The sequence below is a fragment of the Salmo trutta genome, chromosome 9, assembly GCF_901001165.1.
Source record: "Salmo trutta chromosome 9, fSalTru1.1, whole genome shotgun sequence".
Classification (NCBI taxonomy): domain Eukaryota; kingdom Metazoa; phylum Chordata; class Actinopteri; order Salmoniformes; family Salmonidae; genus Salmo; species Salmo trutta.
Window position 1 is genome coordinate 11909345 of NC_042965.1, and position 24593 is coordinate 11933937.

At 42.5% G+C, this 24593-nt stretch overlaps 1 pseudogene; it reads right to left on the reverse strand.

Annotated features, from left to right (window-relative positions):
* Positions 1-3887: 3887 nt before the first annotated feature.
* On the reverse strand, positions 3888-23482 carry LOC115199580 (long-chain-fatty-acid--CoA ligase ACSBG2-like; annotated as a pseudogene).
* Positions 23483-24593: the final 1111 nt, after the last annotated feature.

The following is a 24593-nucleotide window of genomic DNA, read 5'->3' on the forward strand; positions in this document are numbered from 1 at the left end:
TCCGGACAAGCTTTTTTCCGGATGCCCCAAACAATCGGAAAGGGGATTCATCAGAGAAAATGACCTTACCCCAGTCCTTAGCAGTCCAACCCCTGTACCTTTTGCAGAATATCAGTCTGTCCCTGATGTTTTTCCTGGAGAGAAGTGGCTTCTTTGCTGCCCTTGACACCAGGCCATCCTCCAAAAGTCCTCGCCTCACTGTATGTGCAGATGCACTCACACCTGCCTGCTGCCATTCCTGAGCAAGCTCTGTACTGGTGGTGCACCGATCCCGCAGCTGAATCATGTTTAGGAGACGGTCCTGGCGCTTGCTGGACTTTCTTGGGCACCCTGAAGCCTTCTTCACAACAATTGAACCGCTCTCCTTGAAGTTCTTGATGATCCGATAAATGGTTGATTTTAGGTGAAATCTTACTGGCAGCAATATCCTTGCCTGTGAAGCCCTTTTTGTGCAAAGCAATGATGACGGCACATGTTTCCTTGCAGGTAAACATGTTTAACAGAGGAAGAACAATGGTTCCAAGCACCACTCTCCTTTTGAAGCTTCCAGTCTGTTATTCGAACTCAATCAGCATGACAGAGTGATCTCCAGCCTTGTCCTCGCCAACACGCACACACCTGTGTTAACGAGAGAATCACTGACATGACGTCAGCTGGTCCTTTTGTGGTAGGGCTGAAATGCAGTGGAAATGTTTTTTGGGGATTCAGTTAATTTGCATGGCAAAGAGGGATTCATCTGATCACTCTTCATAACATTCTGGAGTATATGCAAATTGCCATAATACAAACTGAGGCAGCAGACTTTGAAAATGAATATTTGTCATTCTCAAAACTTTTGGCCACGACTGTAGTAGTTTAACATACTTTTTTTCTGCTCATGGTATTTATTGGTGCCTTCACATAGTATGTTTTAGAATCTCTGCTTTCAGTTATTGAGGATTTAGGATAGGAGAGCTTTGTGTAGGCTAACTATAAGAAATGGTCACAAACTATAGTTTTAACTTATCAAAATAGTCATGTTTTCCTCCTTAGTAACACCTCTGGCTAGGGTTGCAAAACTATTCTAGCTTTCCCAAAAATGTCAGGTTTTCCAGAAATCCCAGTTAATAGATTCCTGGAATTGGGAGGAAATAAGCAGGAAATCTGATATCCTTCAACAAGGATTTCTGGAAAACCAGGGAATTTAGAGAAAGTTAACAGATTTTTGGGGGGTTGTGACTGAGAAGAGGGTCAGAGGGCAGGCTGTGCCATGTGTGTTACCTCTGTAGTAGTCAGTCACCTTATTGGCTAGCCAAAGGAACACAGTCAAAACATACAAAACCTTGCCTTGCTTCCAGCATAGAATAATGCTGTTTGTCCCGTTTCTAACATGACCTCATGCTCAGAATTCTTATAGGCCATCCTATTCTTCCTACAACATTTAAAATGGACACTTATGACATGGTTTTCCACCTCCATATCCTCTACCATAGTTGTTTTGAAAATGGACATACCACCATGCTGAATTTCAGGCATGTTTGGGCACTGTCTGCAATGCCTGGATGAAAGCTTATCTTTTTTTAGTGTTCTCAGGTCCTTATTCCTGTTGAGTTTAGTAATTCAAATGTAGGCATTCAATGAACATCAAATAAAATAAAAAAAATTCTCCAGAAATCACATCACATCATACATGCAAGCAATAAAACAATATTGATTCATCACGAAAGGCTCATGCAGGAGGAGAGTAGGGCAAATTGTGCACTTCTACCCATGGTTGTATCTCAAGTCTTCTGGTCCTCTTTCCTTCCTGACGGCTGATCTGAATGAACATGACAGGTGAAAGATGTGGCCCATCAGTAATAATTAAGGAAAGGAAGTAGTAGAGTACTGAAACTGTCTTCTGTCTGATTGGATATATCTACGTGAACAAGTAGTGTATGTGAGCCATCTGGTGGTTACTAGTAAAGAGCTCAGTATTCCCATCCTCTTTTTAAAAAAATGCTTTGACCTGCTTGCAGTGTTTCTTATTTACTAATACCAATGTTTTCCTTTGGATGTTTCAGACATTTTTATTTGAATGTATTATATGATATTATGATCTAATATTTGCCACTATTGATCTCCAATAACTGTATTCTGTTGTACCTCTAAAAAGAAACTCATTGTTGCTTCAAACATACTTTTTTTTTTAATGAGTTCCAGACCTTCCATTGTTACATTACTAAGTTTGCCATCATGTCATCAAGATTTTATGTGAAACACACGCACACAAATAAAATACAGAAACATTCTACCTGATATTCCTGGATTCATTACCCACACGTACACAAGCTTAGCATGTTTAGTTAAAAAGATTCATTAAAAGTAATGTCACTTGTGTTTACGTCCAATGCATTCCAAATGTTACCTTCCGATATGTCAGATAACATTCCAGCATCAACAGCAACTTACAGTAATTACAAGTGAATCAAACATCTGGCAAAGTTAAAGGTTGCCCAACAATTGCATTTTTAAAATGTTTTATTTATGATGGAAGGAATTATGGGGCTTAGTAAAAGTTAGGACAACTACAGTGATGGGTCCAAGACAAACAAAAAAGCATTTGGAGAGGTAGGTTCTGCTTCCTTCTCCTGTAGTTGTTTATACAGTAAACCAGAGGGTGACGCTGAGCTTGAGTTCCGCTCTTGTGAGAAAGGACCGATGTCCCCATGGAGATAATCCTACTGCAACATCCAGTGAACCGGTGTCTGTTGGTAATGACAGTACAGTCAGTACACTAATAAGAGTTTCACTAAATTGATGGCTTTCCCCACTTTATCACTAAGGCACCAATAATAGTTAGTCTGCTGCAGTAGTTTGTGTCGGGGGGCTAGGGTCAATCTGTTATATCTGGATTGTTTCTCCTGTCTTGTCCGGTGTCCTGTGTGAATTTAAGTATGCTCTCTCTAATTCTCTCTTTCTTTCTTTTTCTCTCTCTCGGGGGACCTGAGCACTAGGACCATGCCTCAGGACTACCTGGCATGATGACTCCTTGCTGTCCCCAGTCCACCTGGCTGTGCTGCTGCTCCAGTTTCAACTGTTCTGCCTGCGGCTATGGAAACCTGACCTGTTCACTGTGATTACTATTATTTGACCATGCTGGTCATTTATGAACATTTGAACATCTTGGCTATGTTCTGTTATAATCTCCACCTGGCACAGCCAGAAGAGGACTGGCCACCCCTCAAACCCTGGTTCCTCTCTAGGTTTCTTCCTAGGTTTTGGCCTTTTTAGGGAGTTTATCCAAGCCACCGTGCTTCTACACCTGCATTGCTTGCTGTTTGGGGTTTTAGGCTGGGTTTCTGTACAGCACTTTGATATATCAGCTGATGTAAGAAGGGCTATATAAATACATTTGATTTAGTCCAGATCTATTTATGTGAGTCTGGCATCAATTGAATTTTTGAAAGTTTCAAATGATGTGCAAGTTACTCTGCTTGGAATGACGACGTTGTGTATATTGCTCATTGGCCTCTGCATATGGACTAAATGAATCCAAACCACATCCCTCTGTGGTGTCTTCTTGAACTTCAACCTATGATGAAAATTATATCCATCCATCTCTCTAATCACCAAGGAGATGAATTGGCTTCTATTCACCTTCTAGCCTGTAACATTCCATAGTGTCAGTGTCTCAATGTGCGTCAACGATCAAAGCAGCTTGTTGGTTGATTCGTTTGTTCTCGATTCCTAGTCCCTGAGGTAATGAACAAGCAGTCTCTTCCATCCCCTCTCTCTCTCTCTCTCTCTCCATACTGTACTACTCCCACTAGTAGTAGTTCCTGGTCTTGGGTGTATTGGGTCTTGAGTGTCTGCTCTTTTCACTTATTCCCACTACTCCCTCATATTGGGGTCCCCCTCCAGTTTTGTCAGGTCAGTGGCGGTCCCCATGAAGCTCCCCTATCCAGCCGGCTCTTATTGTCGGTCAGCAGGAAGGCCTCCTTGAACTCGTCCATGTTGCCTTCCTGGTTGGTGTCTATGGTGATTGACAGGTCTGAGATGGCCTTGTCAGTGATCTCCATCTTTAAGTAGGCACTCAGCAGCTCCCACATCTGATGGAAGCCCTCCATCGTGATAAACCCTGGAGGGAAGAGGGCCAGAGAGCTGAGGAGGAAGGGAGGGAGAAGCAGGAGAAAGGGGGAGAATGAGAGAGAGAGAGGGAGGAGAGAGGGAGAGCCAGTGGGAGGAGGGGAGAGATAGGTAGCAGGAATGGCTTCAGTTGGCTGGATGTGACACTAGGAGATCAGTGGGTTAATTCTCAACTTGGAGAGTCAGCCACCACCTGCTGCTGATATTAGCTTTAACCCCTCACAGACGGATTACAGGGTGATTGGCTTCTAACTACGACGTCTGAATGTACGCACGCAAACCACACATCCCAAACAAATAACCGAGTCAACACAAGTAACAGATGGTTGACATCACATCTTGTGGGATCAAAACATTCACCCGAAGAAACAACACATGGACTGAAAGTGGAGTAAAACAGTATTGTTACCCGAGTTGTCCAAGTCCACTATTCTGAAGATTGTCCCCAAGGTTGCACGATGGCGGTACAGGGTCTCCAGCAAACCCTGTTTGATGTGCTGAATGGGCAGACAAGGGGAGAGTTGTCTGTGACACACACTATTTTCTTCGGCATCAGGTTTTTGAAACGGAGGTGTCATGACATAACAGGTGGGTTCCCTCAGAATGCTATATAACCACAGTATGCTTGGACAGGACTCACAAACACAATTAGCCTGTTGGGAGAGGAGTATGTACATTCATTAGGATTTAATCAAATCAAATTTTATTTGTCACATGCGCCGAATACAACAGTGAAATGCTTACTTACAAGCCCTTAACCAACAATGCAGTTTTAATACCCCCCCCCCAAAAGTAAGAGATAAGAATAACAAATGATTAAAGAGCAGCAGTAAATAACAATAGGGGCTATATACAGGGAGTACCGGTACAGAGTCAATGTGCAGGGGCACCAGTGTCGAGGTAATATGTATATGTAGGTAGAGTGACTATGCATTGATAATAACAGAGTAGCAGCAGCGTAGAAGAGGTGGGAGGGGGGCAATCTGGGTAGCCATTTGATTAGCTGTTCAGGAGTCTTATGGCTTGGGGGTAGAAGATGTTTAGAAGTCTCTTGGACCTAGACTTGGCGCTCTGGTACTGCTTGCCGTGCGGTAACAGAGAGAACAGTCTATGCCTAGTGTGGCTGGAGTCTTTGACAATTTTTAGGGCCTTCCTCTGACACTGCCTGGTATAAAGGTCCTGGATGGCAGGAAGCTTGGCCCTGGTCATGTACTGGGCCGTATGCACTACCCTCTGTAGTGCCTTGCGGTCGGAGGCCAAGCATTTACCATACCAGGCAGTGATGCAAGCCATCAGGATGCTCTCGATGGTGCATCTGTAATACCTTTTGAGGATCTGAAGACCCCTGCCAAATCTTTTCCGTCTCCTGCGGGGGAATAGGTTTTGTTGTGCCCTCTTCACGACTGTCTTGGCATGCTTGGACCATGTTAGCTTGTTGTGATGTGGACACCACCACTTGAAGCTCTCAACCTGCTCCACTATAGCCTCATCGATGAGAATGGGGGTGTGCTCAGTCCTCCTTTTCCTGTAGTACACAATCATCTCCTTTGTCTTGATCACGTTGAGGGAGAGGTTGTTGTCCTTGCACCACATGGTCAGGTCTCTGACCTCCTCCTTATAGACCGTCTCATCGTTGGTGATCAGGCCTACCACTGTTGTGCCATCAGCAAACTTTAAAAAAAATAATATATAATTTCACCTTTATTTAACCAGGTAAGCTAATTGAGAACAAGTTCTCATTTACAACTGCGACCTGGCCAAAATAAAGCAAAGCAGTGCGACACAAACAACACAGAGTTAGACATGGAATAAACAAGCGTACAATCAATAACACAATAGAAAAAAATAAAGTCTATATACAGTGTGTGCAAATGGCGTGAGGTAGGCAATAAATAGGCCATAGTAGCGAAGTAATTACAATTTAGCAGATTAACACTGGAGTGATAAGTGAGCAGATGATGATGAGCAGATGCAAGTAGAGATACTGGTGTGCAAAAGAGCAGAAAAGTAAATAAAAAAAATATGGGGATGAGGTAGGTAGGTAACTTAATGGTGTTGGAGTCGTGCCTGGCCGTGCAGTCATGAGTGAACAGGGAGTACAGGAGGGGACTGAGCACGCACCCCTGAGGGGCCCCTATGTTGAGGATCAGCGTGGCAGATGTGTTGTTACCTACCCTTACCACCTGGGGGTGGCCCGTTAGGAAGTCCAGGATCCAGTTGCAGAGGGAGGTGTTTAAGTCCCAGGGTTCTTAGCTTAGTGATGAGCTTTGAGGGCACTATGGTGTTGAACGCTGAGCTGTTGTCAATAAATAGCATTCTCACATAGGTGTTCCTTTTGTCCAGGTGTGAAGGGGCAGTGTGGAGTGCAAAAGAAATTGCATCATCTGTGGATCTGTTGGTTCGGTATGCAAATTGGAATGGGTCTAGGGTTTCTGGGATAATGGTGTTGATGTGAGCCATGACCAGCCTTTCAAAGCACTTCATGGCTACAGATGTGAGTGCTAGGGGTCGGTAGTCATTTAGGCAGGTTACCTTAGTGTTCTTGGGCACAGGGGCTATGGTGGTCTGCTTGAAACATGTTGGTATTACAGACTCAGACAGGGAGAGGTTGAAAATGTCAGTGAAGACACTTGCCAGTTGGTCAGCGCGTGCTCAGAGTACACGTCCTGGTAATCCATCCGGCACTGCGGCCTTGTGAATGTTGACCTGTTTAAAGGTCTTACTCACATCGGCTGCGGATAGTGTGATCACACAGTCATCCGGAACAGCTGATGCTCTCATGCAGTGTTGTTTGCCTCGAAGTGAGCATAGAAGTTATTTAGCTCGTCTGGTAGGCTTGTGTCACTAGGCAGCTCTCGGCTGTGTTTCCCTTTGTAGTCTGTAATAGTTTGCAAGCCTTGCCACATCTGACAAGCGTCAGAGCCAGTGTAGTACAATTCGATCTTAGTCCTGTATTGAAGCTTTGCTTGTTTGATGGTTCGTCGGAGGGCATAGCGGGATTTCTTATAAGCGTCCGGGTTAGAGTCCCGCTCCTTGAAAGCAGCAGCTCTACCCTTTAGCTCAGTGTGAATGTTGCCTGTAATCCATGGCTTCTGGTTGGGGTATGTACATACAGTCACTCTGAGGATAGAATTATGGGCAGATTTGCCAAATGGAGGGTGAGGGAGAGTTTTGTATGCGTCTCTGTGTTTGGAGTAAAGGTGGTCTAGAATGTTTCCCTCTGGTTGCACATTTAACATGCTGATAGAAATTAGGTAAAACTGATTTAAGTTTCCCTGCATTAAAGTCCCCAGCCACTAGGGGCGCCGCCTCTGGATGAGCGTTTTCCTGTTTGCTTATGGCGGTATACAGCTCATTGAGTGCTGTTTTAGTGCCAGCATCAGTCTGTGGTGGTATGTAGACAGCTACGAAAAATACAGATGAAGGTAGATAGTCTACAGATGGTCTACAGCTTATCATGAGATACTCTACCTCAGGCGAGCAGCAAAACCTCAAGACTTCCTTAGATATCGTGCACCAGTTGTTGTTTACATATATGCATAGGCCCCCGCCCCGTGTCTTAGAGGTTGCTGTTCTATCCTGCAAATAGTGTATAACCCGCAAGCTGTATGTTCTTAATTTCGTCGTTCAGCCATGACTCGGTGAAACATTAGATATTACAATTTTTAATGTCCCGTTGGTAGGATATACATGCTTTCAGTTCGTCCCATTTATTTTCCAGCGATTGAACGTTAGCTAGCAGGACGGAAGGCAAAGGCAGATTAGCCACTCATCGCCTGATCCTCACAAGGCACCCTGATCTTTTCCCGCAAAATCTCCTTTTCCTTCTCCAGCAAATGACGGGTACCTGGGCCTGGTCGGGTGTCTGTAGTATATCCCTCCCGTCCGACTCATTGAAGAAAAACTCTTAGTTTAATCTGAGGTGAGTAATCGCAATTCTGATGTCCATAAGCTCTTTTCGGTCAGAGATGGGAGCAGTAACTTGTACAAAACAAGTTACAGACAACGCAAAAAAATTGCGTGGTTGGTTAAGAGCCGATAAGACGGCAGCCATCCCCTCCGGCGTCATCTTTATTCAGTAGGGTCAATATGGAAGTTAAATGACAGATTTAACATGCCATTACCTCCATATCCTGTTTGGGAAAGGGGGCAGTATATCCACCTCCGGATGAAAAGTGTGCCCAAAGTAAACTGCCTGCTACTCAGGCCCAGAAGCTAGAATATGCATATAATTGGTAGATATGGATAGAAAACACAAATAATGTCTGTGAGTATAACAGAACTGATATGGCAGGTGAAAGAGGAAAATCCATCCAGGAAGTGCCATTATTTTGAAATGGGTGTTTTTCCATTGAAAGCCTATCCACCATATAAAGGGTTATGACCCAGTTTGCGTTCCCTATGGCTTCCACTAGATGTGAACAGTCTTTAGACATCGTTTCAGGCTTTTATTCTGAAAAATGAGGGAGAATGACCACTTTCAATGAGTGGACTGTGGAAAGTCCCAGACCTGTTTGGTGCGCACGACCTAGAGCGCACATTTCCTGTTTTTCTTTTATATTGACCGGTTGAAATATTGTCCGGTTGAAATATTATTGATTATTTAGACAAAAAACAACCTGCGGATTGATTACAAACATCGTTTGACATGTTTCTTCGAACTTTACTGGTACTATTTGGATTTTACGTCTGCCTGTGGTGACCGCCTTTGAGCCAATGGATTACTGAACAAAACGCATCAACAAAACTGAGGTTTTTGGACATAAAGAGCGACTTTATCAAACAAAACAAACATTTATTGTGTAACATGGAGTCTTGTGAGTGCAACCATATACCATATACTGTGTTAACAACCCTCCAGACGAGCTTCAATGCCATACAACTCTCCTTCCGTGGTCTCCAACTGCTCCTAAATACAAGTAAAACTAAATGCATGCTCTTCAACCGATCGCTGCCTGCACCTGCCCGCCTGTCCAGCATCACTTCTCTGGACGGTTCTGACTTAGAATTTGTGGACAACTACAAATACCTAGGTGTCTGGTTAGACTGTAAACTCTCCTTCCAGACTCACATCAAACATCTCCAATCCAAAGTTAAATCTAGAATTGGCTTCCTATTTCGCAATAAAGCATCTTTCACTCATGCTGCCAAACATACCCTCGTAAAACTGATCATCCTACCGATTCTCGACTTCGGCGATGTCATTTACAAAATAGCCTCCAATACCCTACTCAATAAATTGGATGCAGTCTAGCACAGTGCCATCCGTTTTGTCACCAAAGCCCCATATACTACCCACCACTGCGACCTGTACGCTCTCGTTGGCTGGCCTTCGCTTCATAATCGTCACCAAACACATTGGCTCCAGGTCATCTACAAGACCCTGCTAGGTAAAGTCCCCCCTTATCTCCGCTCACTGGTCACCATAGCAGCACCCACCTGTAGCACGAGCTCCAGCAGGTATATCTCTCTGGTCACCCCTAAAGCCAACTCCTCCTTTGGTCGTCTCTCCTTCCAGTTCTCTGCTGCCAATGACTGGAACGAACTACAAAAATCTCTGAAACTGGAAACACTTATCTCCCTCACTAGCTTTAAGCACCAGCTGTCAGAGCAGCTCCCAGATCACTGCACCTGTACATAGCCCATCTATAATTTAGGCCAAACTACTACCTCTTCCCCTACTGTATTTATATATTTTGCTCCTTTGCACCATATTATTTATTTGAACTTTGAACTTTCTTCAAATAACAAATCTACCATTCCAGTGTTTTACTTGCAATACTGTATTTACTCTGCCACCATGGCCTTTTTTGCCTTTACCTCCCTTATCTCACATCATTTGCTCACATTGTATATAGTCTTATTTTTTCTACTGTATCATTGATTGTATGTCGTTTTACTCCATGTGTAACTCTGTGTTTTGGTATGTTGTCGAACTGCTTTGCTTTATCTTGGCCAGGTCGCAATTGTAAATGAGAATTTGTTCTCAACTTGCCTACCTGGTTAAATAAAGGTGAAATAAAAAATAAATAAAATAAATATGAAGATCATTAAAGGTAAGTGATTAATTTTATTGCTATTTCTGACTTTCGTGACTAATCTACTTGGCTGGAAAATGTTTGTATGGTTGTGCTGTCCTCAGATAATCACATGGTTTGCTTTCGCCATAAAGCCTTTTTGAAATCTGACACAAGCGGCTGGATTAACAAGAAGTTAAGCTTTATTTTGATGTATTACACTTGTGATTTTATGAAAGTTAAATATTTATAATAATTTAATTTGAATTTGGCTCTCTACAATTTCACCGGATGTTGTCGAGGTGTCCCGCTAGCGGCACGCCTTTCCTAAACAGGATATTTGTATTTTTATGGAGAGTTCCCAGAACTACTCCTGGTAGTCCAACATGCCCCCCGTGGTCTCAGCTAGCTAGCCCGGAGAGCAGTATCCTCCAGGACAGGCCTAGACGCAGCACATTTTCTACCGCCGTGGCAGAGTCATTCAGAGACACCTGCCCTGTGTTGAGAAGAGGGAATTGCTTAATGTTTTAGTCTGTTTATTTCTTATGAAATATGAGCACAAACAAGTGAAAGGGGTGTTGGTTGGATTAACCCACAAACTCATAATCCTTTGGAATAATATTTGATCATGTCTATACTGAGGTTATGACACCTGTTTTGTCTTTGTCAAACTCTTGAAAGGCACTGACGAGGTCCGACTTGTGTGAAAACAACTGTTCCAGCAGGACCTTGAGGGCTGAATGTTCCCGCCTTCCGCACACTGTAAGCCAGACAGGGAGAGCAGATCAAACTTTTTCCTTGTGACTTGAATAATCAAAATATTTTGTATGTATGAACAATCTTGTTTACATTTATGCATGCGTAGTTGTGTACAAGCTATTGTCTGATCCTTAATACAAGAGACCAAAGCATTCTCTCGTGTAGTGTCATATCAATCTCTATATAATTACAGTCTTGGATGTTAAATATCACAGCGCAACGTTCTCATGGAAACTATACATAATGTAATTTTCCATTGTCTGTTGTATCTTACTTTTTCCTCAGGGTGAGTTCTCGAGTCATACTGCTAGCCTGATACTGAATCAAGTAAGGCACAAGGTCTGGTCCCAGTTTCATGAAGGCCCCCCTGTTGCAGCCCACATCACACTAGTTGGAGGCAGAGAACGGGGTGAGGACATGTTGTACAGAAGTAAACAATACGTAATTACCATACAGTGTAAAGCAGTGTTTAGTTTGTTGCACATGTACCAGAAACCTCTTGTACTGCACTTCCAAAGCAGACACATTTAAGTTGACTCAGGTAAGTGAGAAGCTTTACAACTCTTAACTCTGCAACTCCTCCCGTCTACCAAGTGAGATAATACCATAGTGTGGGCCTATGCCATGACAAGTCAGTGGGCATATTAGCATTATGGGCCTAAAGAGATGTAGCTTTAAAAATACCCCATTACTAAGGCCAGGAGGTTCTTCCTGGCTACATACCATAACCTGACCAGGGCCCATATCCAGTTTCTCAGAGTAGGAGTGCTGATCTTGGATCAGTTTTTCCCTTTCAATCATAATGAATAATATCATATGGACAGATCCTAGATCAGCACTCCTACTCTGAGATGCTTTCTGGATACTGACCCAGGACAAACTCTGAGCCAAAGTTGTGGGCACGCAGCCATTCTGAGGCATGGGGTCACTCCACAGTAGGTCCAGGATCTATCCATTTTTTTCAGATGTAAAGACTTCACAATAGGCAATTATAAGAAAAACAAAAACAGTAAACAAATGACTGGTATATGGATATAAGGGGATATAGAGAAGACCATGTCTGCATCTCAAATGGCACTCTATTCCCTAAATAGTACACTACTTTTAGCCAATGCTTATACCCTATCCACATCGACGGGACAGTAGTGGAGAAGGTGGAAAGTTAAGTTCCTCGGCGTACACATCACGGACAAACAAAATGGTCCACCCACACAGACAGTGTGGTGAAGAAGGCACAGCAGCGCCTCTTCAACCTCAGGAGACTGAAGAAATTCGGCTTGTCACCAAAAACACTCACAAACTTTTACAGATGCGCAATCAAGAACATTCTGTCGGGCTGTATCACCTTCTGGTACGACAACTGCTCCGCCCACAACCGTAAGGCTCTCCAGAGGGTAGTGAGGTCTGCACAATGCATCACCGGGGGCAAACTACCTGCCCTCCAGGACACCTACACCACCTGATGTCACAGGAAGGCCAAAAAGATAATCAAGGACAACAACCACCCGAGCCACTGCCTGTTCACCCCGCTATCATCCAGAAGGCGAGGTCAGTACAGGTGCATCAAAGCTGGGACCGAGAGACTGAAAAACAGCTTCTATCTCAAGGCCATCAGACTGTTAAACAGCCATCACTAACTTTGAGTGACTGCTGCCAACATACTGACTCAAATCTTTAGCCACTTTAATAATTAAAAATTGGATGTAATAAATGTATCACTAGTCACTTTAAACAATGCCATTTTATATCATGTTTACATACCCTACATTACTCATCTCATTTGTATATACTGTACTCTATACCATCTACTGCATCTTGCCTATGCCGCACAGCAATCGCTCATCCATATATTTATATGTATATATTCTTATTCATTCCTTTACACTTGTGTGTATAAGGTAGTTGTTGTGAAATTGTTAGATTACTTGTTAGATACTACTGCATGGTCAGAACTAGAAGCACAAGCATTTCACTACACTCGCATTAACATCTGCTAACCATGTGTGTGACAAATACAATTTGATTTGATTTATATGAGAATATACTGAACTCTGAAAACACTATTGGCGGATTCAGTTGACTAACTCTTGTACTGTAAAATCCCTTTCATAAATCCCTTTCATACACAGACCAAGATCCCACGAATGTACCATGCCTGCTTCTTTTTGCTTGCTTCTTGGTATATCTGAAAGAGGTAGGGGTAACAGCAAATTCCTCCAACAGAAAAAAGATTATGTATTTAAGTTATCAGCTCGCCATTCTTGTAAATCATTTGTAAATGATGAACTTGTAATGTGTTCATTTTCTAGTTATGTTGAATAAAAAGTAGGCTAGAGTCAAACGCAATAACGTTGGCAGATATGTTCTGGTAATTATATGAGCTGGCTAGCTAGCCACACTGAACAAAAATATAAAACGCAACAATTTCAAAGATTTTACTGAGTTATAGTTCATAAAAGGAAATCAGTCAATTGAAATCAATTCATTAGCCTCTAATCTATGGAGTTTGCATGACTGGGAATACAGATATGTATCTGTAGGACACAGATACCTTTAAAAAAAAAAAAAAGGTAGGGGCGTGAATCAGAAAACCAGTCAGTATCTGGTGTGACCACAATTTTCCTCATGCAGCATGAAACATCTCCTTCGCATCTTAAACATGCTCAATGGGTGACATGTCTGTTGAGTATGCAGGCCATGGAATAACTGGGACCTTTTCAGCTTCCAGTAATTGTGTACAGATTCTTGCGACATGGGGCTATGCATAATCATGCTGAAACAAGAGGAGATGGTGGCGGATGAATGGCACGACAATGGGCCTCAGGATCTCATCACGGTATCTCTGTGCATTCAAATTGTCATCGATGAAATGCAGTTGTGTTCATTGTCCGTAGCTTATGCCTGCCCATACCATAACCCCACCGCCAACATGGGGCACTCTGTTCACAACATTGACATCAGCAAACCGCCGTCTGCTCAGTACAGTTGAAAGAAAGATTCCTCCATGAAGAGCACACTACTCCAGCGTGCCAGTGGCCATCAAAGGTGAGCATTTGCCCACTGAAGTCGGTTACGACGGCAAACTACAGTCAGGTCAAGACCCTGGTGAGGATGACGAGCACGCAGATGATCTTCCCTGACAGTTTGTGCAGAAATTCTTCGGTTGTGCAAACCCACAGTTTCATCAGCTGTCCGGGTGCCTGGTCTCAGACGATCCCACAGGTGAAGATGCTGGATGTGGATGTTCTGAGCTGCCATGGTTACACGTGGTCTGCAGTAGTGAGGCCGGTTGGACGTACTGCCAAATTCTCTAAAATGACATTAGAGGTGGCTTATGGTAGAGAAATTAAAACTTGAGACATCTGTCACATAAAACTGCACATTTTAGAGTGGCCTTTTATTGTCCCCAGCACAAAGTGCACCTGTGTAATAATTTTTTGCAGGTAAATTAATTAACACTTCCAATGTTTTAACACCTCCCAAATGTAAAATTCAAACAGCCCCCATGGTTTAACAACACCCCCCACCCAGTTAAGCTGTCCACATGATTCCCTTCTGAAACAGTTCGGAACAGTTTGTGCATACAGTACCAGTCAAAAGTTTGGACCATTTAGTAACCAAAAAAAGTGTTAAACAAATCAAAATATATATATAGCCACGCTTTGCCTTGATGGAAGCTTTGCACACTCTTGGCATTCTCTCAACCGGCTTCATGCGGAATGCTTTTCCAACAGTCTTGAAGGAGTTCCCACATATGCTGAGCACTTGTTGGCTGCTTTTCCTTCACACTGCGGTCGAACTCAATTGGGTTGAGGTCGGGTGATTGTGGAAGCCAGGTCATCTGATACAGCAGAATTCTGTGGTAGCCATGCTGGTTAAGTGTGCCTTGAATTCTAAATAAATCCCTGACAGTGTCACCATCACACCTCCTCCTCTATGCTTCACGGTGGGAACCACACATGCGGAGATCATCCGTTCACCTACTCTGCGTCTCACAAAGACACAGCTGTTGAAACAAAAAATCTCAAATTTGGATTCCACCGGTCTAATGTCCATTGCTCGTGTTTCTTGGCCCAAGCAAGTCTCTTCTTCTTACTGGTGTCCTTTAGTAGTGGTTTCTTTGCAGCAATCGACCATGAAGGTCTGATTCACGCACTCCTCTGAACAGTTGATGTTGAGATGTTAATTTGTGGAATTTATTTCCTTCTTAATGCATTTGAGCCAATCAGTTGTGTTGTGACAAGGTAGGGGTGGTATACAGAAGATATTTGGTAAAAGACCAAGTCCATATTATGGCAAGAACCACTGAAATAAGCAAAGAGAAACGACAGTCCATTATTACTTTAAGACATGAAGGTCAGTCAATCTGGAACATTTCAAGAACTTTGAAAGGATAAGTTCATTAGAGTTAACTGCACCTCAGATTGCAGCCCAAATAAATGTCAAAACGTAGTCTGCTAAATCACTGACGGGGAAACGGTCACTCATCATCCACACAATTCATAATGATCTGACCATCGAGCATCACTTTACTCAAACACATCTCAAAACAGTCAACAGACCCTTTGCCTCTCTGAATAGGACTACAAGAACCACACCAAATATTTGATTGGATTCTGACTTGGATGTCAATCTGTCCGCAGAGAAAGATGATCATCTTGCAATATCGAATGGTTGTGCTCTCTAGCTGTTCCCTGGGAGAAACTTTTTCATTCTGAAATCCTCAGAGTAGAAACCCTAAGCAATTCCAACAGTCTCTGCTCCGGTCATCCTTCTGAACCGGTGAGACACACCTGGAATAGATACTCTCAATAAGTCATAATCAAAGATATGATTATAGAAAATGAGGATAATCGTTCTTAGCAGGTTGTTGGACAAGTGTGTAACTACCATTTTTTTGGTGTCATTTGTTACTGGAGTGTACGATCATAATAGTGCAGGCAATAAATGGTGGTACATCACTGAGTATTAGCAGTCAATGTCACCTCAAATTCACAATGAATGCATGCTATGCTTTTGATTAATGAAATGATCTGAAGTTACTAGTTTCAAATATAAAGATATGAATAACCTACTTTAAAAGATGCAGATGTTATAGTTAGGTTAGTAGGAATAACCTACTTTAAAAGATGCAGATGTTATAGTTAGGTTAGTAGGAATAACCTACTTTAAAAGATGCAGATGTTAGTTAGGTTAGTAGGAATAACCTACTTTAAAAGATGCAGATGTTATAGTTAGGTTAGTAGGAATAACCTACTTTAAAAGATGCAGATGTTATAGTTAGGTTAGTAGGAATAACCTACTTTAAAAGATGCAGATGTTATAGTTAGACTTGGGTTGATTTGTTGCTCCCATTGCAATGTACTTTAAAACTGAGATGCTAATGTAATCAGTCAATGCTGTTTTGAGCAGAGAAAATAGCAGTGTGTTACTGCAAATGTAGAGACCAGATGTTTTCCCATGCTAAAGACATCCATATCATCCTGTTCATAGCACTCTGAACACTGCTTTCAGATATCCTGTGTTTTTGTACAAGCTTAGTTTATATTCATGGTTTTCAATGCATATAGCTTCAGGGTAGTGGAAAGCATGAGGGACAATTGTTGCCCCTTTTTCCTCCTCTGAACGAAACGCATTTGATCGCCTTTTCTGCACAGCGAAGTTGATCCACTGGGCACACACTGGATGAATCCACATCATTTCAATTAAATTACATTGAATCAACGTTGAATTGATGTCTGTGCCCAGTCGAATGTCATGTAGGCCACTATGTAAAAATCTAAGGAGTAATGGTCCCCTTATTCACTTGTTGCAGGTGCCGATGGGAACCCCTTTCAGACATAAGTTCCTGTGGGGGGTCTGAACCTGTAAAGAGAGCCTCGGATGGAGGGGGCTAGACTGTCCTCACTGAGGGAGAAGTGAAAAGCTATGTTCGCAATCCAACACTGACTCTCAGACAACAGTAAAGCTGTGTAATGCAACTTCGAAGACCATCACTGACAATGAACGTTTGATCAAATCTAGATAATGAATCTGAGATTCCCACCATTTGCTTGAGTAATGTATTGCTACACAAAATTTGTTGAAGTTGCTCTCCATTTCAGTAGAGAACTCCAAGCCAGAGTTCTCTGGAAACAGGGACACTGCTGTCAACTGGTATCTCAGATCTTCATACAAGGTTTGTGTCACCTGATCATTTTCCAATTTTACAGCACAAATAATTACAATCCTGGACAAATAAGTTGTTTATCAGATCTGACAAACATTACAAGCACAGTTTCCAACATTTGGAGTGACCCTGGTCTGTCGGTCTCTGCTAGACCTGGGCTGGGAGAACTGGATCTACCCAGAGCACATCACCGTCACGCAGTGTGCAGCTTGCACCCCACAGTTGGACCCCACAGGACCACGGTGTGGTGCACACCTTTACCCCCAGGACTCCCCTCAAGAGGTAACGCATGGAACCCTGGCCTCAACCAAGAATGTCAAAGTTGCACTAAAAACATTGAAACTTCGTCACACTGCAAAAGCATTGAAGAGAAGTGTTAACAGTTGGCATATGATTTTAGGTTTACAGTCAAATGCAGTTATGCACACTTCTTGGAGGGAACGCAACACCTTGCTACACTCAACTCCCCGTGGAGTGAAAGGTATGTGACTGTAGGTGTGGGTAAGGATGACTGAGGCAGAGAATATTACTGTTTACAGGGAATTTATTTCCTTAACATGGTAAAATGTGGGGAAAAGGGGCTGGACGGAACCAAAGCAAAGAAAGTAAAAGTTAGAGTACCCTCTCCTACCTACCCACTACTTACCTAACCTTAACGCAACCTGGCGCGCTAACCAAAATACAGGGGGTGGTCCGCCCAGGTCTTACCTAGTGTGCATAGACAGACTACAGGTATATGTATGCCCGCAGGCCTCTTGCCTAAGCACTCCCAAGATGCATTCCCCATCCCCCTGGGAACAAATGAAACAGAATACAAACTTAAAGTGAGCAATTTCAATAATTAAAAACACTATCTTTTTGGCATACACATACCTCAGCAGGACCAGCTACAAAATCCTTCACAGAAACGTATACAAACCAACAACTAAAGACAGCACATACAAAGAAGCTATCTCTCCTAACAAAGGAACACTGGCTTTATCCAGTTGCAGAATGAGTTTGTAATTCCCGACAGCTGTATCCCCTAACGAGAGGGCGGGATCAGAGCTCCAATCTGCAATGGGGCCGACCAATCAGCTGCTTGGGGGAATCCAGGAAGCCATCCTGAAAAACACACACACACACACACACACAAACACAAACAAACCCTAAACAGCACAGAAACTGGGGAACGTAACATGCATATTTTGCAAACACAATGTATATGTGCGTCTATTCCATCTGATGCCATAGAAGTGGCTACCTGTGCTTTGTCTGAACAAATTATAAAATAGAATGTGTTATGCATCTCTCAGTACAAGGTCACAGGTTTAAGGGTTAGTACCTTGTTCATCGAATTGGTTCTCACATTTGTTCAGCCAGGAAATGGTAGACTCAAGCAGACAGAGCAGACGTCTTAACAACCAAATATGATTTAAGGGTCAAATTAGGACACTATTGCGACCAACCTGCCTCTTATTTTTTACCACAACTCAGATATTGAGCTTTCCTTCATTTTTTTGTTTTCTTCTCCCTTTCTACTCCCTGAGCAAATCTGCACGGGACAGATCATACCTGATTACTTCATTGTATTACTATAGTCTTTCATTTCAGATGATCAGCCTCTCTAAGAAGCATAATGATATCAATATACTGTATGAGTTTATTGGTCGCATAGACAGATTTGCAGATGTTATTGCAGGTGCAGCGAATTGCTTGTGTTTCTAGCTCCAACAGCGCAGTAATACCTAGCAATAATAATACGGGAAAAAACAATACACACGCAATCCAGAAAAATTATAAAATTGAATCGATATATATACATATATATATATATATACACATATATGTACATAAATATTTACATACATATAATGGTGTGTAAAGACATTATGGACAGTATATGAATAGAAAAGGTGTGTACAGCAGTAAGTATATAGGATGAACCTTGACTAGAATACAGTATATACATATAAATTGGGTAAAACAGTATGTAATATAATTAAAGTGACCAGTGTTCAGTGACTCTATGTACATAGGGCAGCAGTCTCTAAGGTAGAGTACCGGGTGGTAGCCGGCTAGAACAGTGACTAAGGTTCAGGGCAGGGTGCTGGGCGGAGGCTGGTTAGTGGTGACTGTTTAACAGTCTGATATGTCCTGGACATAGAAGCTGTTTCTCAGTCTCTAGATTCCAGCTTTGATGCACCTGTACTGTCTCCACCGTCTAGATGGTAGCGGGGTGAACAGGCCGTGACTTGGGTGGCTGAGGTCCTTGATGATCTTCTTGGCCTTCCTGTGACACCAGGTGCTGTAGATGTCCTGGAGGGCAGGCAGTGTGCTCCCGGTGAACAAGGAGTACAGGAGCGGGCTGAGCACGTGTTGAGGATCAGCGTGGCAGAGGTGTTGTTGCCTAACTTCACCACTTGGGGTTGGCCCGTCAGGAAGTCCAGGACCCAGTTGCACAGGGAGGGGTTCAGAGCCAGGGCCCTGAGTACTACGGGGCGATAGTCATTTAGATCAGTTACCTTCGCTTTCTTGGGTAAAGGAACAATGGTGAACATCTTAAAGCAAGTGGGAACAACAGACTGGGAAATGGAGAGATTGAATATGTTTGAAAACTTTTCAAACTGTGATCTGATGGTTACTTACAGTTCATTGGCCTTTCTTTTTTTAGGTTTCCTGCTGCAAACCTGCATCCCGATACCTGGTGCCAGCGTTTTACCTGGATGACTTCAACACACTAGTCATCTCCTCTGTGTATCTGACCCAGGACTGCAGCTGGACACCACAGATCAACCCCCATCACCCTACTTACTAAACATGTCCATTCTCCAAGTGTTCAATACTATGGTATAGAGTTCTGTAAATAGGACCTACTTGATTGTGTATGGTCCTGCTCACATAACTGATGTTGCAAATCAAAACATAGGGTTACTTTTAATGTCTGTTGTTGCTGATCAAGTTTTGGGGGATTTCTTATAACTATAATCACCATATTATTATTCATGGGATAGACCTACTTTATTGTATAGTTATTGGTGCTGACAGGCAAAGCATCATTGTGGTTGTGTCGAAATAATAACTTCATTACATTGTTAAAAAGTATTTTATCCTGTGTAAGGTTGGATCCTTCATGTACCTAAATACAGTGCATTCATAAAGTATTCAGACCCCTTGACTCTTTCTACATTTTGTTACGTTACAGCCCTTTTCTAAAATTGATTAAATAGTTTTTTCCCCTCATCAATCTACACGCAATACCCCATAATGGCAGAGCAAAAACAGGTTTTTAGACATTTTTGCAAATGTATTCCAAGTATAAAATGGATATATCACATTTACATAAGAATTCAGGCCCTTTACTCAGTACTTTGTTGAAGCACGTTTGGCAGCGATTACAGCCTTGAGTCTTCTTGGGTATGAAGCTACAGGTTTGGCACACCTGTATTTGGGGAGTTTCTCCCATTCTTCTCTGCAATTCCTCTCAAGCTCTGTCAGGTTGGATGGGGAGCGTCGCTGCACAGCTATTTTCTGGTCTCTCCAGAGATCCATCGGGTTCAAGTCCGGGTTCTGGCTGGGCCACTCAAGGACATTCATGACATTGTGTGCTTAGGGTCGTTGTCCTGTTGGGAGGTGAACCTTCGCCCCCAGTCTGAGGTCATAAGCACTCTGGAGCAGGTTTTCATCAAGGATCACTCAACTTTGCTCCGTTAATCTTTCCCTTGATCCTGACTGGTCTCCCATTCCCTGCAGTTGAAAAACATTACATTTTACATTTACATTTTAGTCATTTAGCAGACGCTCTTATCCAGAGCGACTTACAGTAGTGAATACATACATTTCATTTTCATTTCATGCATTTTTACATTTGTTTACTTTTATTTATTTTGTACTGGCCCCCCGTGGGAATCGAGCCCACAACCCTGGCGTTGCACACACCATGCTGGCGTTGCAAACGCCATGCTCTACCAACTGAGCCACAGGGAAGGCGTCCCCACAGCATGATGCTGCCACCACCATGCTTCATAGTAGGTACAGTGTCAGGTTTCCTCCAGACGTGACGCTTGGCATTCAAGCCAAAGATTTCAATCTTGGTTTCATCAGACCAGAGAATCTTGTTTCTCATGGTTTGAGAGTCCTTTAGGTACCTTTTGGCAAACTCCAACCTTCTGGTTATAAATTAAGCCTACCCAGCAATGGGTTTACCATGCTGTTTCCTTTACTGCTAGCACGCAAGGTTCATCTGGCAACTGCACGGGTTTGGTAGCACTCAGTTTTTCATACATTTTTTATTCAAGTGCCATTTTACGTCTCTTCCTACAGTTTCTATGGTAGTGTTGCAATAGTGCCTGATTTCAGATCTCATTTTGGGTTAGACAGTTGGCTCTGAGTACGGGTTTACTACGGACGCTACCTATCCTTTGGGGAGACTTTCAGACTAGTAGTCCACAGTTCATAGTTTTTTTTTTTCTTTACGGATAATAATTGGTTAATCTTTAGTGGGCCTCAACCTCATAGACCTAGCGTCAGCATGTAACACACTAGGCAAATCACATGAGTCAGGCACTACTATGCTGAGTTGCTTCCTCATGTGCCATCTTTTCCCGTTACATCCAATCAGCACAACTGTTCATTGCAACACATTGTTTCATCTTTACCCTAAGCTACTTGCTATGTCCTATTTTCCAGTATATGCTCACAGCTTCAGACAAGTGTGCAAAGCCGTCATCGAGGCAAAGGGTGGCTACTTTGAAAAATCTAAAATATAAAGTGATTTGTTTAACACTTTTTTGGTTACTACATGATTCCATATGTGTGATTTCATAGTTTTGATGTCTTCACTATTATTCTATAATGTAGAAAATAGTCCAAATGAAGAAAAATCATTGAATGAGTGGGTGTGTCCAAACTTTTGACTGGTACTGTATATATTTCTCACACTGACTGACTCACCCAGTTCTCCCCCGGATATGGAGAAATCTCTGTCCAAAATGACCCACTTCTGGACCCTCTGGGCATTGGAGTTGGCCTTAGCTCTATGCCCTCCTGGATGGCCTTGTAAATAGCTGGATCCTTACTGGCTATAATCTCAGAGGCCTTGGTTGCCATGACACCACGCTGCTGGCAGAACGCCAAGGCCTCTGGGGTCAGCTCGTCCGTCGGATAACCGTTGTCGTCGACTACACACTACGGAAGGAGAGTGGGGTCAAAGGTTAGGAGTGATCCAGGAACCTTTCTGACAGAGCCTGGTTCCAGATCTGTTTGTGCTGTATAATTCTATTTGAATTGCTTAATAATTCTTAAGCAAAAATTCTAAAGCATGTCAATGAACGTAGGAGTTGGCAATACAGTCCACATCTAATGTTTGAGGTCTTACTTTGAGTGTGAGCATCATGGAGAGGAATTTGAGCTTGTCTCCGAGCAACATGGCGTTGCTGATGATTGCGGTCTCTGCTTTCACTGCATCCTCAATGGGCACAGGTGGAATATTCTCTCCTCCTGCTGTTATGATCAGCTCTGCAGGACAAGATATGGCATACTTAGCTAGATATTTAGATCATAGATCTACATGATGTTCAACGATGATTATCTTGTATATCCAGGCTCAAGGTAGGAGTTACCCTTAGGAACAGACTTAGGATCAGGGGAAGGTACACAAAATTGACCTTAGATCAGTGACTTGAGGAAAGAGCATCTTACTCCCATCAACACCCAACACTGGCAGCCATGTTGTGTAATGGCTATATACAGTACTGTACATCTAGAAAACAAACTAGAAATAAGTACTATACCCTTTATCCTCCCCTGTGATGAACAGGAAGTTGTCCTTGTCGTGCTTGCCCAGGTCTCCAGAGTGCAGCCAGCCCTCCTGGTCCAAGTCCTCCTCAGTCTTTTCTGGCTCGTTCAGGTAGCCCATGAACACATGACGCCCCCAGAAACAGATCTCACCATTCCCATCCGGCTTGTCCAACTTTGTCTGGCAGCCATTCACCACCTTTCCACAGCTGAGGACAACATCATGATATTTTTTGTTGTTGACAGTTTTCTGTCAATTCTTTATACCGTGAGACCGCAAAGCAAGAAAGTATTAAATGTCACTTTTATATCTCATGGCTTATCGGTATCAATTCATGTTTTGCTATCACAATGCTAGCTTTGTCAACTACAAATTAATGAATGTAAACAGTCATTAAAAATGGCAGTGGACATCCTAGTTTTCCAGTTGCTGACCTCATGATCTTCAAGTTATTCTTCCAGGAGATGGTGTGAGGGCCGGTGCTTTCACTCATCCCATACAGCTCATACAAGGGGAGGCGAAGGCTCATGAAATACTCCAGGGTCTCCATAGTGATGGGTGCGGCCCCTGTTAAGCAGTTCCTGCAGCGGTCCAGGCCCAGGGCCCAGTGAACCTTCTTAAAAACCAGGTTGTTTGCCAGCATGAAGCCCCAGGGCAACAATATTTTTATTTGTTTAGCACTTTTTTGGTTACTACAAGATTCCATATGTTTTATTTCATAGTTTTGATGTCTTCACTATTATTATACAATGTAGAAAATAGTGCATCCAAACTTTTGACTGGTACTGTTTATCTTACATCTTCCAGAAAACAGTTGCTTTCAAAATATTGATTTAATTGCTAATTGATGTAAGACAGAATACAATATGGAATTTTATTGAATAGTTTGAGGTAAACCTCATCCCCGAGGAATGCTGGCTTTGAGGGGCACTTTGAAGGCCTACCCCAAACTATTCAATAAAATTCCATATTGTATTTTGTCTCTGTAGTCATTCAGTTAAGTCTGTACTCACTTGAACTCGGGTTGTAAACAAACTTCTGCAATTCAGGTTTAGGCTACAGAATCAAATGTCATTCAGATAATTCTGATGCTTGTCTATTTTACATTTTGAGACCAGCGTTATAAACCCAACTTTTGGAGAAAATTAGGCTACTAGAACTTCTGTAAATGGGTCATTCTACAAAAATGTCACGGGTTTAATATATTGTAGAACACTATCTGTACCATGAAACTGGCTTGTACCTGAGTCTTGGTTTAGTGACATATTTAGAGTTTAAAAAATTATATTCTCCCACATTAAATGTTAAAATGCAAAAGCAAATATTAGCATTATTTAGTGGATTACATAAAGGCCCAATGCAGATGTTATCTCAGTATCAAATCATTTCTGGGTAACAATCAAGTAACTTACTGTGATTGTTCCCAGTAAAAATAAACAAATTCCCAGCTAGCACATAACGTTCTGAGAACCATGTTTCTTAGATAGGAATTTCATTACTTCAACATAACGTTTTCTACAGGTTTCATCATGGTTTTATTTAAAGTCATGTTCTCAGAACATTAAGAGAACTTTCCGTAAAGACCACAAGAAACGCTCTATGAATGTTATTTAAAAACATACATTCCGTTCTCAGCATCAACAAAACTCAGGTTCAGGTGTGTTGGCCACGCCCACATCTGATCTTAATGAGTGCTTGTTTCCTTTGAAATGGAGTCTGTTTGAATAGACTAAAATGAACAGCTTTGGTGCAGTGGACTAATTAC